The sequence below is a fragment of the Melospiza georgiana genome, chromosome 5 (genome assembly GCF_028018845.1).
Source record: "Melospiza georgiana isolate bMelGeo1 chromosome 5, bMelGeo1.pri, whole genome shotgun sequence".
In the NCBI taxonomy this organism is placed as follows: Eukaryota; Metazoa; Chordata; class Aves; order Passeriformes; family Passerellidae; genus Melospiza; species Melospiza georgiana.
The window spans coordinates 49,133,013-49,148,239 of NC_080434.1; the positions used below are offsets into that span (position 1 = coordinate 49,133,013).

At 40.5% G+C, this 15,227-nt stretch overlaps 1 protein-coding gene and 1 long non-coding RNA gene across 3 annotated transcripts in view; one reads left to right on the forward strand and one right to left on the reverse strand.

Annotated features, from left to right (window-relative positions):
- Nucleotides 1–4,581: 4,581 nt before the first annotated feature.
- On the reverse strand, nt 4,582–15,030 carry LOC131084177 (uncharacterized). The gene is made up of 3 exons (XR_009114520.1): nt 14,956–15,030; nt 5,324–5,431; nt 4,582–4,665 (listed from the first exon to the last, which is right to left on the reverse strand). It is a non-coding gene; the product is annotated as an uncharacterized LOC131084177 (long non-coding RNA).
- GABRA2 (gamma-aminobutyric acid type A receptor subunit alpha2) overlaps nt 14,595–15,227 on the forward strand; it is a 61,566-nt gene continuing 60,933 nt past the window's right edge. The window contains exon 1 of one of the 2 annotated variants that reach the window (XM_058025375.1): nt 14,595–14,642. The gene's annotated coding sequence lies outside the window, so the exon portion shown is untranslated. Of the gene's footprint in view, nt 14,643–14,969; nt 15,153–15,227 lie in introns of those variants that run through there. The other variant, XM_058025374.1, reaches the window with a different exon arrangement.

Below are 15,227 nucleotides of genomic sequence, written 5' to 3' on the forward strand. Positions count from 1 at the left end.
GGAACTCCTACATGTGAATGAGAAGTTGGGTTAACAGCTCTTTTAAATACTCTTCTGAAATAGCTTTTAAAACCAGTGATTGCTTTGCAAAAACCTCTAGCAGCACAGCTTGCATTTTCATGCAACACTTTCCTGTCTTATGTTGCATAATCCATTGGATTTTAAACCTTTTCTCCAAAAAATGTTTTGTGTGACTTGTGTATCAGACGCCTTTGACAATAGGAAGTATATTTCTCAGCAGCACAAGAAATTAAAACAAATTACTTTATTTTACAGTTGTATTATTTGAAGTAATACACTGATTAAAAGGATTTGCACCAGTGGGGAATGGAGTCTGTCACCTACAGGCAGAAGCTTGGACATTCAGTTCAAGTAAGGATTTACAGGTTTTAGTGTTTCTATTTTGCTAGCTGCTTACATGCTTTCTGCTCTGCCAAAAGCAGAATGGATGCTGAGGTTTTCTGTACAATTGGAGTAAGTGTCCTTGAAAATCCAGCATACCCACCCACCACTCTTCATTCAAATCAGACAAATCTGCAGCATATGGGGAGAAGAAAGAGTAACTTAAGTTTTCTCTCTGTATTTTTTTTTTACCAAGGCAGATTCTTCAGAAATCTCAGTAAGAAGTGCAGAGTAATAAAAACCCTGTGTGTGTGTGTGTGTGTGTGAGATGAGAGGTTGCTTGCTTGTTCTTGTTTTTTTGTTTGTTTTTTTTTTTCTCCAGAACACATCCCTTCTGAAAATATCTTTGAAGAAACATACCTTCATAGCAATATCCCTGAATCTTCTCATATTGCTGAGATTTAGTTGTATTGTAGTTGCTGTATAATTAATTCATTTAAGCCTGGATAAATGTCTTTGTCATTTTAAATCTAGGTAAACCCCTTCATCCATTAGAGCACAATGCAGTATTTTGAGGTGTGTGTGCATTTTTTGAAAGCTTGGGCACTTAACTGAATCTCCAGGTGGAGATTCTTTCATGCTGCAGTTTAGTATCAAAGGCAAACCCCACTACCTGGCAGCAGGGCTGTCCTGGAAATGCCTTCCTGGCACAAGGCATAGCTAAGGCAGCTTCTGCTGGGCACAGCATGGCTCAGACATCAGCAGTCCCTCTCCTGGCCAAGTGTGTGAACAACTATTCCTCGAGCTCTAGGAGACATTTCCTTTTTTTTTTTTTTTTCCTGAAACTTAATTGCTTTTTTGCTGCAGACATACATCTATTCTAACTTCAAGTTTTATGAACATCCTATTAAATTTATCCCTGTAATTTCTTCTTTAAAATGGAGGAATTGTCTTTTATAATTTTTACAAAATCATAAAATAACATTTTGCAAAATCTTTTCTGTACTTCTGGTTCCTAATTCTGGACAAGGACCTGGAAATGAGTTGACAGAAGTGATAAGTAACTCTCTTAACTGTATCTGGTAGTAATAACAGACCAAAGTAAGAGAAAACTGTTTGCTCTTTTTATTTATACTTGCCTATTTATCTTTAACTAATCAAGATTAAAAACAGGGCTGTAGAATTCACTGAAGAATACACCCCCTTGTGAAACAAGGAAAAGAGGGGATATTGCTGACCATTGAGACTGGCTTTGACATATGATCACACTGTAGGAAACACGCAAATGTTCAATCCAGCTTTAATACAGCAACAAAACAGTATCCAGTCCAGCTAGTAAAAAAGCTTTTTCAGTGGACTAAACACTTCTGTCCCTCTTCCACCTGTGTAAAACTGACCTCTCTCTACCAAAAAGCATTTTTGTTCTATATTTTCTTGTTTCAATGACATACAATTCCATGTCCAGGTACGTCTGAATCTCTGGTTTCTACATTTAGCCTGAGATATCAAAGTTCCTAATTGAATTCATGAGATAATTTTCTTTCCTTATTATGGTCTTCTATTAACCTTTCTCATTTCTCTGAGATTTATTATCTAATCTTTGCTTGCCAGTGGCTGGAATACATTTGCCATTTGCTCTTGAGAGTTCTGGGTACAGTAAGAAAGATATGCATTCTAATCACATTCATTCTTAAATGACTTTGCTAACATTTTTCATTCAGTTTTTACCTTCCATCCCTTTTGGGATGGAAATGAACAATGCATATCTGCTTAATCAAAATCAGGCCTAATCAATCACACTTTTTTAGTGTGTAGATATATATATGCACACACATACATGTAATGGTTCATTCTCTCTAATAGAGAAAAAAAAATGAGGTAGTAGCATATTGAATAAATTACGGTGATGCTGTAGGGCCTGTAATTTTTACTATACAGTAAAATGAAAATGAGATGTTATATTATTAAAAATATTTTTAATAAATACTTTGACAGTTTTGTAAAAATACTCTCCTGTTAAGCAGAAAATATCCAAACTTGATCTTCATCCATATGTAGATTTTTATAAGACACTTTGAGACACCTCACTTATTTCTGACTTTGGTCAGCATGTATCTTACTCTTCTGAGGTATTCACAATATATGTTTTTGTAAAATGTACAACAATGATGTCACTGTATCCATATTGAGCCTTAAGGGGAAAATCCTAATTTTACAAAACAAAGGAAAGAATTGTAGAACTGTTGTTCTCTATGTCTTTTTGGAAGAAGTTTGTCTCAACCAGCTAATATATCTCAAAAAAAAAAAAAAAAGGAGGTTTGTGTTGAAAAGTTCTAGAGCAGGCATGGTAACATATTTTAATACTCTATCTTTTTCATAACCATAATGAGCTGATGTAGTGTGGTTGCCTGGAAAAGAGCAGGTTTCATGTGTAAGGAATCAGTGTACACATTATTTGTTCAAAAATACAATTTTCTGCAAGACAGCTCCATCCAAAAACTGGACAGTGATAGTATTTAAATATCTGTGCAATAGATGCTACCAGTGTTGCCAAACTAACACTCACCTGTAGGCACTTATGATAAAGTGTGCTCCTCAGTTTTGTACCATAGTTATTATAAAATTGTTGCTATCATTGATTTTTTTATTCTACCACCAAGAAATAGTGCTGAAACATTCAGGATGTACAGAAGTAAAATAACTCCTAGTTTTCCCAGTCAACACTGTCTTTCAGGAGAAAATATAGTTGAAGATGATAGAACAGGGGTTTCCAGTATTTTCAAAGTTTAGTCAAAGAATGAGAAATGTATCACAAAACAACAAGCATCCAGAAAATTGATGTTCAAACAGCTGGTTTGCTCCCTTTTTCTTACCAACAGTTATGTTTTTCTCTATCACAGTCTCCTGTTGCATCTGTTCCACTTTGCTAGAAACCCTCTATTTTCATGGGTACATCTATTTGAGACCTGTGGTTACTCACCTCTTTTGTCCTTCAGCAGCAAAATTTCTTTTTTGCTTTGATGTTTCCTGAAGACACCTTGTCAGAGCTTCCTACCTCCTTTTGCCCCTCTTTCTTCAGCCTTCACTGTGGTAGGCACAAGGAAACAACTCTTGACTTTCCTCTGTAATGCAAGTAATCCTGTCATTCCATGGCCCTTTTGGACAAATATTCTAAGTTTCAGTTCTTTCTTCTGAAACACCCATTTAAAAGCTGATCATTATTATTCCTGAGACCACATAAGCATCATATACTGAGGTACTAAAACTTTATTTCTCCTGCAAAAATCCCCCTGGTGTGTCCTAGGACCACAATTGCTTTACAGTGCCACTTTATATCAGTGTTTCAGAGGCACCTCTTGTCTCAGACATTTTTTCATAGAAATCCTTTCTTTGGGATTGTGCATCTTCTGGGAAGCAAGGGCCCCAGAAGAAGAATGTAAACAATGATTATCAGCTGCCGTGAAATGCAGTAGGATGCACCTGTGATTGGTTCATGTTCCATGTGTTTATAATTAAGGGCCAATCACAGGAGCAAGCTGGGGACAGAGACCCTGGATACAGAACTTTGTTATAGATTCTTTCTATTCTTAGCTTAGCTTAGCAAGCCTCTGCAACTTCTCTCTCTATTCTATTTAGTATAGTTATAATGTATTATATATCATATATGAATAAATCCAGCCTTCTGATCAAGAAACAAGATTCTCGTCTTTCTCACCCCAGCGACCTCCTCAGGTCGCTGTAATAACCTCTCTTCTCTGTTTCTGGCTAATGCACACTGAATTTAGGAACAGTACAAAAGGAGTTACTTGCAGACCTGGGACACACTGTGCTGAAGATCCTGACACAGCTGGAGCATCCACCAGACACACCACCTGAGGGGTGCCCAGCATACCTGGACCCCTGCACATGATCCTTTGACAATGTCCCTGCATCCCTGCCCCTGCTCCTAGTGCAGCAGTAGTGGTCACTGATTCCTGAGTAGACTCTGAGGATCTTGAGGAATTTTTCCCTTCTGTGAACACAATGAAAGCTCTTCCTTTCTCTTTCTCAGTTCTTTTTGTGCACAGATTTATTTCTGTTCCCCTTTCCTTTGATGTTTCATGCCTTCTGAAAAGAATATAGTCATTCACAAGGTCTTAACTATTCAAGGCCATAAACACTTCATTTTAAACTGTTACCCTCAAAGTCTTTGAACTCCCCCCAATCCAGCATTAATTTTCCTGGGTTACTTGCCTTGAGTTAATGAGTTCTCTGTGCTCACTGCCCACAGCTTTGATTTGTTTTAGAGGTTTCCTTAGTTGTTCAGAAAAAGATTTCTTCTTTCTGCATATGAGTGAAATGTAAAAATGGTCTTCAGTATTCTGCAAGATTATTAATTCAGGAAGATGAAAATCGCATTGTCGTTCTCTATGGGGAAACCTATTATGATATCACCATTAAGTACTGATTAAATATACATTATCCTTGTATAAATATATTATGTTAATAGTCCTTCCATGATCTTATAATACTTCAGGATTATTCCAAAACCAATATATGTAGAAAATTCCATTTTTTAGTTGATAATGTATTAATTTTCCTCTACATCCTCAGTCCATCAGATCACAGGTACAGAAAAGACATTGTGGACCATATGCAAAATTTTAGCATCTTAAATATGTTTCATAAATACTGTCTGAAAAGCAATAAGTTTTTAGGGGGACTCATCCTGATACATCCAGAGCAACCTGCAGATAAATCTGGGTTAACAGCACTCAAGCCATGGAGTTACCTACCACCCTGCCATCTCAAAGGTGCAAACATTATCAAGCAACTTTTGTTGCTCCTATTCCCAAATTCTACTGAGCTGTTTTGAAGCTTGTTCACATTTCTTTCCCAAAAAATCGCAGTATACAGATGCTCTCACTCAAGCACAGGTATTTGGGTGTAACAATGTGCTAGTTGCTGTCATTCTTCTGTAAAACACATCTAAAGGACTCACCTTCAAAGCAGGCTCGGAAGTGAAAACCCTGGGAAAGAATTATGGGTCCTGTGGAAGTCATGAGAATTGGTTGGGGTTTTAACACTACAGCTTGGGTTTGCCAGGCGACTGGAATGCAGAGATACATAAAAACTTGAGGAAACACAGCAACAATATGCAATTGGTGGCATGTGATTCATGTTTTACCAAGTTTTGACAGAGTTGAAGTACAGAACATGTAAAATAATGAAAACTGCAAACAAGCAGTCTTTGTTTAAATTATATGTCTGAACAGTATTCAGAATAAACTTTAATTTACTCTTTAATTTTCAGCCAAATAAAACCATACTGTGTCATTTGAGAAGACTTGCATGGCTTTACAAGTACTGTTAATAATTTTTGAGACTTGTTATCAATGCAGCTGATAACAAATTCTTTAATGCCAAAATATTTTTTTCACTTTAAGGGATAGAACACCAAAGACTCATTTTACATTTACATTAATATTCACAAAATTAAAATATTAGTAACAATTAACTTTGGAATAGTAATTTTCCCAGCATTTTAATGATGTAACACAGGAGCAGCTTGAAGCCTATGATATTTTTCTTAAAATGAAACAGGCTGATAAAAAATGCAGGAAGTTGAGAAGAAAATCACCCTGAAAAAGAAAGACAATTGGGTAAATAAATTATATATATAAAAAAATCTTTACAGTCTCTTTGAATAGCTTGATCCATTTGATTTTTTAATTTTTTTTTAATGCATGATAAAATTAATTAGAGGAAACGCTCTGTTTATACTGAATTAAAGATAGATGTGCTGCTATGCAGAAAGAAAAAAATAGTATTTTCCATTTCTTGAATGTAATCATGAGGGACTCAATCCAGTCCCTCATGAGTAAAACCTAGAGAAGAAAGACTTCTCTGCAATCCAAACTACCCCAATGAAAGTCTGTGAAAGCTACAAGTCTGCCATATTGGGCTGCAGGTACATCTCTAATATAAACAGTGCACAAAGACTGTCTTCTATGTTTTCTTCAGTTTCTAGAATGTAAGCTGTTGGTTTTTGGTAGACTTATCTCTTTATTTTTAGCTGCAGATTTTAATGTAGGCTTTAGGTTTGGAGCAATACAAAGATCCTTATACAAAGAGAACCTCCTGCTAGTCCTTTAAAATTTCAAAAACTGAATAGGATTCCATTCCGTACCATTTTTTCCTTGAAGAGAAACTGAGAATTGTAACAGCCACATATACAATTTTTATAGTGGAAATAATCCTGTTGAGCATATACATAATTAAAAAAAAATTACAGTCAAGGATATGACAATATGAGGTTCCTAATGAACTGTTGCCTGTGGTAAATGGGAAGCAAAAGAGAGGAGTGGGAATTCTGTGAGGACTGTAAACTAGAAGTTTAAGCTCTATGACTCAGTAAATTAGATTAAAAAATTACTTTTTTCTTCAATTTCTTGCATCCCAGATCACTGTCCCGCTGCCTCTGGTGTTTGTGATAACAGATTGAGGTGCTGAGGGAGAGTCAGTGCTGGCGAGCATCTTGTCCCAGCTAACAAGCATGTTTGTGACATACGGCCATCCTCTTGCCTGCTTTTCAGTACAGTGGCAATTTGTGGTTAGCTAAAAGCTTCCTCCATCACATGTGGCCCTGCACTCCCCTGATAGGGTGGGGAAGGAACTGTCCCTGTGCACCCACAGCATCCCCCTAGGGCTTCCCAGGAAAAAGGGACTTGCAATGCACCAAAGCAAACCTCTAAAACCAGGTGGCACAGTGAGGAAATTGTGCAGAGAGAAAAGGGAAACCCAAACAGGGAAGAGGGGCCTGATGCCATGTTCCCAAAATGTGGCAGGCAATTTGTCCACCCATGCCAGGTGGACAAATTATCAGGCCAAGGTGATAACCTGTCCAGTTCTTAGAGAAACAACAGAGACCATCAGAATGAGCTCAGAGCACAAAGGCAGGTACCACAGAATCAATTAAAAAGGACACAAGCTCTCTTGTCAACAATCTTGGTGATATTTAATGAACTCTTACCCCAGACATCCCTTTTTGTGTGGCAAACTTGAATAGCACCATGCAGAGCTTTTGGGTAACACAGTTCTTACTTTGTAGACAGAAGTGTATTATTTTTATTGCAGATGCTGCTTTGTGTCCAGCAGTTGCTACTCAGACTCTCACAAATGAAATACTGTGTTGGCATAAACTATCTGCCATGTGCAACTATTTATAAATTCTCACGACATCCAGGAGATATGAGGGCAGCTGTTTTTCCTTGAAAATCCCTTGGCACTTACCAGCAGCTTTGACTCAGCTTTGTGAAAATGAATATTTAAATGCAGCCCAGTTTTCTCCCCCATTGGAGCATGGATGGCTACTGCAGACTCACATATGAAAGAGAAAGCATGTTTTGGATTCCCCTAGTGAGTCATCACCCTTTCACTGGTGATTCATTGTTTGGAAGGAGAGGAAGGTAAATGAGGACTATTTATATGAGCTGTCATCCATTTATCTGGTTATTTATTTATTTGTTTTAGCCCGGGGCATTCTCAAAGCAATGGAATGCAGCTGGACTGACAGCGGCCGGAGGCTCTGGGCTGTACTTGGCATCTGCATGTTTGGAAGTGAGGAGAGATGAGATGGAGAACCTTCATCCACACTAAGATCTCTTGTGCTTAAGCAAGGAAGAGTGAAGGAAGGGTTCATACTGCCAGCTTAGGTGCATGCTAGGAGAAATTACGGGGTAATTCAAGCTCCTCCAGCAGGGCAGGCTGAGAACCCATCTAACCACCTAACCACCTCCTCAGGTCCTGGGGTGGTTCTCCTCTGCCCAGCTTGGAAGCTTTCTGATCTCTCTAGCTGTTGGTGCAGCAAGGGGCAATTTAGGAAACAGCAATACTTGAAGCACGCACTGAAATCCAGCAGTTTGTTTATGCAGTTGTCTATATTATGATTTAATTGTCATCCTGCATAATATGTCATCTGCAGTGTGCTGAAAAACTAAATTCTTCTTTTAAATGCATAAAAATACTGTAATGGCAGTTAATTAACCCAGATATATATAGCTCCATGCTTCTGCAAAATGTGAGCAGACTGTTATAAACTACAGCTACACCCCTTAGCAATTATGTGGTTTATGTTGTTTTTTTTTTTCCTAAAAAACATGGGACATAGCACAACATTTCTCCTCCTAGACTCCATCGATGTAGAAGCTGCATTTGTGTTAACACAAGTATGGAGTGATGTGATTTTTGTTGTTGTTGTTGTTCTTGTTGAAGCTAGGCAAGACATTTCATGTTAGAACTGTCTTTGGATTATTTGTTGTTACTGATAGAAGAACACCTTTGTGTGTGTTTTAGCTAACATTAGTAAAAGACAGGAGGAAACTCTTTGAAGTCCTGGGAGGCAGAATCATTTATAAAATGCAAACTTTTTGCCACCCAAGATAATGTAGTCTTGGATCAGGAACAAAAGCATTCCTGACTAGGAGCAGTTATTGAACAGATTGCTAACGGAATTCTGGCCATTTTTTTGAGGAGAACTGAAATAAGGACAAAGGATGAATTTTTTTTTTACAAGGAATTTAGAAAGACATCAATTATTTTAAATTTAAAATTTAAAGGCACTCTTGGTAGGAATAAATGCCCCATGATTGTTTTCTGCTCAAAACCTGGCACTGCCAGAACTGCCAGTTTCAGTAATTTTCAGGCAATCTGAAGGTCTGTATTGTGCTTCTTGTTCTAGAGTGACTTGTGCTTATTCACAAAAGACAGTATTTTTGAACGAGTTTGTCTGAAAAGTTCATGCCTCCTCAATCCCTTTGTTTGTCATGCTATACTCTATTTAGCTTTCTGCTTAAGTGATCTTTTATGTTAATAGATCCTCAGAAGCAGAATTTAAGTAATTAAATAGATATTTTAAACATAGAAATATCACCGCTCAATTGTGTCATCTGCCTACAGCCTGCATTATGGTGCTGGAAAGAGATGTGCAGAAGCACATCCTCTAAGAAGCTGTCTGAGGCCCTGAGGCTTAGGCAGATCCTGTGGTCATTGATAAATTCACATGCATCAAACATTATTTAGGATGGCCAGTATCAGCTATTGACAAGGGGAGATGAGGCCTTTGCAGAAACAAAGATAACCACGGACAAATGATTCCTCATATTACCAGGCTGCAAAGTCAGCACATGGCGATTTTTTAGGCCACACAAAGTGGCAGAAGTCTAGTGTCTTTTCTTTCTTTCTATTCCTGGGAAAAGAGTTGATTATAACTGGCCATAAATTTGTAAAATTTTCTCTGAATATCAATTTCATTTCAAAATCAACACTGATTTTTTGAAATTAAGTATATTTCTATCTTTCTAATAAAAGTTCTACTTGCCTCAAACTGAGACATGAAACAGCATAGATGTGTGTTGCTTTAACTTAAAAACATCTTCAGAGTCCAAGAAATACTCAAGTGAAAGATAAACTGTATCTATACAAATAACACAAAAATGATTATATTTATAGAACAATTTAACATGTATTTTCATTTCCAGCATTCTGCCTTGTCTACTCAAGCAAAGGTCTCATTTTGCTGTAAGCTATACAACAGAAAACAGGGATTTGCAGATGAAGAAAAGTGTTGCTTTTATAAAAGCATAACTCCTTCTCAACTCAGACCCAGAGTGATTAGCCAGTTCTATTTACTGGAGCTTTCCTGTCCCAGCTGGTAAATGTGTTACATTGCCCTCTGTCGCTTGTCCTGCATTTCTCCCACGAAGGAAGATCTGCTCTAAAAGGATGAGGAAAGTTTCACTACTCCTGATAGACAGCAAAGACGCTCTGCTCACTCCTTCTGCAGATATCTTTGTGTTTGGAGAAAGCTAAAAATCCTCATCTGGTATTTAAGGTTCAAATCTGGGAGAAGTATAATCCTGGGAAAGAAGAAACATTCATCAATATTTAAGGTGGGAAAGCTCATTTCAATTTCCTGTTCTGCTGAACTTCTCAGGGCACATTGGAAAGCAACTTAAAGCCGATTACACACAGCTGAAATAAAGCTGGCACTGGCCCTTTGCTTCTGCTCTTGCTCTTCAGTCAGGAAGACTATGATAGCCAGAGCTTTTGGACAAGCACAGAAACCCTTCCCAATCTGAAAGTGACTCAGTCAAATTGAAAAGTTGTTCAGACATTTACAATGGTGGGTGCTGCATAAAGTTGTAAGATTTTTTTTTGTGTTTCCTTGTTATACTAGCATCTAGTGATGGATGGCGCATCTCAAAATAATTTCAACTCTTAGAAATTTGTGCTGCAATTTTGCATAAGGAGGAGAAGTTTTGGACACCTGAGCTTTCTTACAGAAATCTGATTTCCATCATGGTTTTAAGGGGCTCCTGAAAAAACCAGCTTCTTCCTTCTTTTTTCTTAGACTAGCAGTCATGTACCTCTATGATGAGCCAGTCTAGGGTCAAAAACTAATTCCCCCCCTCAGCATTTTATTTTATCATTATTTACAGAAATAAGATAACATACATGTTTAAAATTACATAGAAATTATGTCTTGGATATATATATCAACACTTGAGCTTATATTTAACTATTTAACGAATGGAAATAGAAATTTTAAAAGGATGAAACAGTCTATCAGAAAATTAATATATTGAAATATGCTTTATGTCTTTTTAGAGATAAGAATATTTATAAAAAGCAAAATTTATACTAAAAATATCCACCTATCACATACAAAAATTTCTGATATATCACTTCAATTTTCACACATATGCATCACGTCATTTAACTCCAGTGATTATTGTTTATATCCTTACAGCTCAGAGTGCTGCTGGCCTAGATATAAGGGTGGGGATTATTCTCAAGCAGTACAAAGTAAATGCTGATTACCTCAATCTGCCAATTTTTTTCTGGAAATGCTATACTGCAGAATGTACTCCAGATCAGAATTATGTATTAAGTTCTGTTTTGCATTACTTGATTATGTCCATGACAGAAAATGATTACTGGGACCTCCCTAGTGGCTACAAATTGGAGGTATTGTTTTTGAGTAATTTATTTTGTCTGAAGGATGGTGTAACTTTGTCATATAGATGATTCTTTTAAGCACAATTTTAAAGGAAGCATTCAATCTAGTGTTTTTCAGTCTGGATAATGACTTGAGGCCTTGGCTTAACCTCTCCTGTGTTTCTATTACCTCTAAACTCTAAGAAATGGTTATGAAATGTCACATACCTACCCTGCTATTCAATTTGTGCTCACAGAGGAAGTCATTCCAGTCTCACAAAAGAATTCTGAAACATCGTTTATCAGCCTGTGCAGAGTTTTGAGATCCTTGGCAAGGGGGATAATAGGATTGTAAGGTCCTTTGTTTGTTTTTAAGATTTTTTTAAATATCAAAATAGGGATTGAATTCTATTTATATATTGCAGCAAATATAGCACAAAAGAAATAAAGCCTTTTAAGTAAAATATTTTATTTATACTTTGAAAGTAACAATTTGGAGACCTGCTGCCTTCCTGTGGACTATTTCAAGTCCTATTTAAACCAAGGGCATGGCTCCCCACCTTCCAGGGTGCTTGCATCAGGACTCAGGGGAGTCTCACAAACCCTGGTGACATGATGGACACTGCATATCACTTAGAGTTAATTGAAATTCAATAATGAAAGACGGCATTCAATACCATACCAGAAATAATAATGCAGAAGGGAAGAAAGGTTCCCTGCTGATTGTGCACCTGAGGGGGCTCAAACACATTTTTTCTAACCACCTAGAGCTAACACATTTGAGCTATGCTTGCATGTAGCCCAACAAAGCAATAACAGCCCAGCAACACCACAGCTTTCTCCCCAAATACTTTCCAGTTCACCAGCAGCACAGGCTGTAAGTATGTGAGCCTACCAGAAAAACCCTTCTCTCTGTTAGTAATTATCTTGCCTCTGATTTTTCATGTTGCCACATAGTTTATCCCTCTACTCAGCTTTCCTGTGATTTGGGATACCTCACAGGCCTGTCCAACTTGTTTAAAATGGGTATGAGGGGTTATTTAAAAATTTTAATCTGAAGCATGACTTCAATGCATGAAGCTATGGTAAATCTCAAAGAACATCATGGGTAATTGTGATTAGAGCCTAAAAACTAGCACATTTTCCTTGGGAAAGTCTATGAGCACAAGCTCAGCATAAATACATAGCTACCCTGTGTGGCCTTTGAGGAGTGACAATGTGCTGTCACAGCAACAAGGAGCCACTGTGACTGCTCTCCTTAATGAATGTGGTCTTTAAATTTTTTGATGCAACTTACATATGGAAATTAGATTAATGCTTCAATATTATTATTACTGGAAGTGTGTTTTGAAAAGGAATGGCATGAATACCTGTGGAAAAAATCATTCTGCTCGGATTACATAATGTGTTTCATATAAGAATAAATCATGAAGACTTCACTTTCCGTGATTCTTTTTCTCCTTCCATTTTGATACCTGTGAAGTCACTTTTTCTTAGGACAAGTAGCTAAAACTAGTTTCCTTTACTGTGAGGGTTGATTCTGCATCTAGTATCAGTTATTAATTCCTAATGTGTGGGACTTAGAGGCAGATTCAAAGAAGACTTTGGATCGACCATAGATACCTGAGAGTGAACACAGCACATTTTCACATCTGTACATGGAGAGATGAGGGCCTTGTGTCTTAGACACAGCCAGTGTTAGATGGCTGCTGAAAGAGTGTTTTTCAGATTTCAGCTTTTGCTCCTCTGTCCTTATCTTTGTCATTTTCCATAGTTTGGGCTGTCATTTTACAGGTTATTCGAAAACAAAGACATTGAGCTTATTCCCTCTCTCTTCTCAGTCTTACTCCAAGTTACAAAATATCTCTAAGTTGGAAGGAACAAATTGTCTTGATTGCCCAAGTTTTTTTCTTCCTTTCTCTGTTTCTCATCCTCTACTGTGGAGTCATTAAACCATGAAAGGAGAAGGAAACAAGGACACCACCAATTGCAAACTGGAACACCCCAATTCAATAGGTAACCTAAGAATTTTTTTTCTTATTTTTTTCCTACTTCTCCTTCCCTCCTATTTCCCTCTCCTCCCTCCTTGCCCCCCCCCTCCCCCAGACCCCTTCCATGTCTGTGCATCCTATTTCACATGTTCATGTTGGGACTGGTATTGATTCAGGACCAAACTTCATCAGAATAATTTCAGTTAAACATAATAAGCGGGCCAGTGACATTAAGAGAGGATAATCGAGATGGTGCTTTGGGCAGTTTAGAGATTGAAAGGAAAGGAGATAGGTGAGGATTGGTTTAAAATGCAAGAAAAGGGCTTTAATACTATTGCCAGCGTTATTTAATTATTTCCGAGTTAACAATGCAAAATGAGGGTACACTAAATATAAACCCTTATCTTTAATTATTAAGCCTGTCCTGTTCTACTTGTACTGGAAAACCTGAAATCTACGGGAATGAATCCCAGCAGCGATCCAGTTACTACCAGAGAAGGACTGCGTATACGAAAGGAGGGCAGCGTGCTTAAAAGACAGTACAACAGAAAGTAATGCAATTTGAGGCGGAAAAAGGGAAAAAAATACGAGCGAGGTTTGTTTTCTTGTCTGCCTTCATCCTGAGCTCACATTAAATGATAGACTTTTCTTCTCTCTGCATTCCAATTAGACTGTGCCAGTGGGCAAGCGGGGAAGGGAATGTTAATGAGGCGGCGGCAGCGGGCTGGGAGCCGGGGCTGGCGGCTCCCGCTCCCGCCGCAGTCCGGGGCAGCGCGGCGGCTCCGGGGCTGTGCCCCGCCGAACGCGCGCTTGGCCGGAGGCGACCGGGAGGCTGAGGAGGGAGGGCTACGGAAAATGTCTCGTACCGCTCCGGGGACCGCTTTCCGCCCCGTTTCTCGTTCGCGCACCGGCAGCACTGCCGCGCCCGCCGGCTCCGGGCTCCGAGGCCGCGGCAGCCGCCCCGGGCCGGTGCCGGTGCCGACGCCCCTCGGCGGGGACCCCGCGCCCGCCGTGTCCCGTGAGGGCCGGGCCGCGGGGGCGGCGGGCGCGGCCCCGTGACGGCCCCCGGGGCAGCCCCGCGCCCCGGCACGAGCGGGCACGCGCGCGCGCCCCCGCCGCTCGGTCCCCGCTCGGTCCCGGCCGCGCTCGGTCCCGGCCGCGCCCGCCGCCGCCGCCCCGCGCTCCCCGCCGCTCCCCGCCGCTCCCCGCCGCTCCCCGCCGCCGCCTGCCCCGCTCGCCGGCGGCACCCGCCTCCCCTCCCTCCCGCTTCCCTCCCTCCCTCTGCCCTCCCTCCCCGCCTCGGCCGCCAGCCCGCCCGCCCGCTGCTCCCAGGTAGGGTCCCGGGGGGTCCCCAGCTGCGGCGGCAGCGCCCGCCCGTGTCGGGGGCTCTGCTGCGCTCCGCAACTTGTCAGCCTGCGGGGCTGCCCCCGCCGCCGCCCCGCGCTCCCCGGCGGCGCTCCGCCGAGCAGCTGTCAAACGTGCCGGGCGCTCGGCGGCGGCGGGGGGCGGCTCGCCCGCGCTCGGTCCCCGCACCGAGCCCCGGCGAATGGCATGACTCTGCCTGCCGCCCGCCCCCCCGCCCCCCCGGCTGCGGTGTGCCGTAGTGAGGCGAGGGGTGGTTAAACCCCCATCCTCCCATACACACGGCTTTTATTTTTTGTTCCTTTTCGTCTCGGGGCTTTCACATCACGGAACAGGAAAGCATCTGATGCGCCGGCTCACATGCCACTTCTGATCATACATTGCCTCCTTGCAGAGAGCAGCATCGTTGGGAAAGATGGAGATACAATAAGTTGCTAGTACCGAAAAGTGCTGCGGAAATCCAGTGGTTTCCTTTCTCCAGTGAAGTGCCATATTTTCCTCGGGTTTAAGTTGAAAGCACTGCTTGGCGGAGACTGACTGTGACTGAGAGTGGGT